The following is a 2,302-nucleotide window of genomic DNA, read 5'->3' as shown; positions in this document are numbered from 1 at the left end:
GCATGTATATAGAAGGGGGAGGGGGGAGCAGATTTCCTGCGGGGAGGCTGAATGCATATGGAGAGTAGATTTCCTGGAGGGAGGGTGGAGGCGTAGACGGACCGAGTAAGTTTCTTGCTGGGGTGGTGGCGAAGGTGGTGGCTTGGTGCTTTGGAAACCCCGAGCTTCCCCCTGGGAGTGGGGGAGCACGCTGTTTGCTGGGGGGTGGGGGCGAGGGGCCAGGTTCCCTGCTGGGGAGAGGGGCTTGCATCTGGGGAGTATGTTTCCTGGCGGAGCGATATTTGTTTACAGGCTGAGGGCAGTACTGTAAGTGAGTAGCGCTGCGAGAAGGCTGCTGACATAAATTAATATTGAAATTACTCCATCAGCTCTGCTAGCCCCCCATCTCACCCCCCAAGCGGAGACTGGTCTTCCTGTCGGATTGCCCATGCACTTGTTGCAGAAACAGCCAAGGTAAGCAAGAGGCTTATTAAGTTTCATTTTTAAAAAATTAGTTGGGGGATGCTCCGTGAGAAGACGGGGGTGGGGTGGGAAGGGAAGAGTGGAGGAACAGAGGACAAGTCTCCTGCCGCCCCTTTACTTTCAGTATGTAAGCAGGGCCTTCTCCCTGCTTCCCTTCCTCCCTGTTCCCTCTCTGGGCTGCACAGCATCCCAGCAAAGGGGGAGGGGTGAGGTGGGCGCTATAATTGGCAATCCTGGCTTAAAGGGTGAAGGTGGTGGGCTTGCAACGGAAGGTTGTGATGTTATAAAGCCTTCATTCTTCCAGCCAAGAAACCGCAGGACCCTGGGGATGTGCCTTTTGGGGTTTTTGACATGATGCATATGTGTATGTATGTGATCCTACGGGCTCTGTGGGGGCTGGGTACTCCCCAGAAGTTAGTGTGGCCACCCAGATGCTAGAAATGTGTAAAGGGGGGAACTTGCCCCTTCACTCCCCAACTTCAGTTTGGGAGATCGGGAAGTTACTGCTGGTGGTCTGAAGAAGCAGATATTACAAACAAAACACAACCATCCATTCACCGGTGAAGGCAGAGAGCACCTGGCCGGCAGCCTCTGGCCAGCACTGGGCTGGATGGAGCATGTGCGCCTGCCATCCTTGGGTTAGAAGAAAACGCCTCTGGTTCCTCTGTGTGCCTTCTACCGGCTTGTTAGAACCAGCTTCGTGGAAACTCTTCCCCAGATGAGAGAGAGCTGCTTGGCAAGTGAACGTGTTGTAGAGGTTGCTAACCGTGTGGCCTGGGGCCGTCTTGTGAAGTGCGTGGAAGTCATGCTTAGGAATGACCGGTCCAGGCATGGCCCTAGAGTTCATTAAAACATGCCTTCCGAGAGAGAGCCCTTGTGGGTGCACCTCTCGGCAGGCCATGGAGACGAGCTTTAGAAAAGGAGTTTTAAGTTGTCTCCATTAGTCCCAATCTTCTGCATCATTCACCCTTTCAAGAAAGGAGTTTGGTGGTAGAAAATGTTGCTTTGATGACCTCTAGAAGGATAACAAGCAGGAGTACTCAGTCCTTAACTAGTTAACCAGCAGTCTTTGCCTTTCCTTGCCTCTGTTTTCTTGGCCCAAAGCCCACTGATTTCTGCAGAAGAGTTGTAGGTCTTCGCTGTCAGGTACCTTGATGGTGCTGGGAAATTAACTTTGCCAGGATAATTTTAGCACTAGGGGATGCAGCCCGGAGATGTTCAGTAGGGTTAGATATTCAGTGGGGTTAACTGAAGTTGGTTTAGCCTTCCCCAATTCTTAAGATAGGCTCAGTTCTAGCAGGGGAAAAAATGGGTTAAAAAAAAAATCTCTCTACACATTACTGATGGACAGTGTTTTTTTTTTTTTTTTCTTCCTTCCTGTCATTAGATTTCCAGATTGAGGGTTTGATATTTGGCAGTTGAGAGTTAGTTGGGAAATAAAATTATTGCTACTTATCAAATGTTCCTAACTAGGCATCAGTTAAACAAATTAGCTTTATTTTTATGCAGTGAAAATCTTGAGTCTAGTTAATGTATATGGTGGGAGGGTAAACAAAATCTTTATGTGTGTTTATTGCTGGGTGGAATTATTTACATGCCCAACCTCAAAGCCAAGACTACTCATTCAGTTTTCTTTCCTTATATTTATGAGATTTGTTTTATTGTCTTGCTTTAGCCATTAATCAAGTCACAGTCGCTTTTTTTCTCTTCTACTGAGAATGTTCTTGTGGTAATAAATGTTTGAAGGCCCATGAATCATAAGTCATTCTTTTTAAAATATTGTGGTGATTGTCAGGATTTGATTTATAGGAATTGATACCCAGAGTGACACACCTCTTTG

Source organism: Marmota marmota, unplaced genomic scaffold (genome assembly GCF_001458135.2).
Source record: "Marmota marmota marmota unplaced genomic scaffold, marMar, whole genome shotgun sequence".
NCBI lineage: Eukaryota > Metazoa > Chordata > Mammalia > Rodentia > Sciuridae > Marmota > Marmota marmota.
This window is presented reverse-complemented; position numbering follows the sequence as displayed.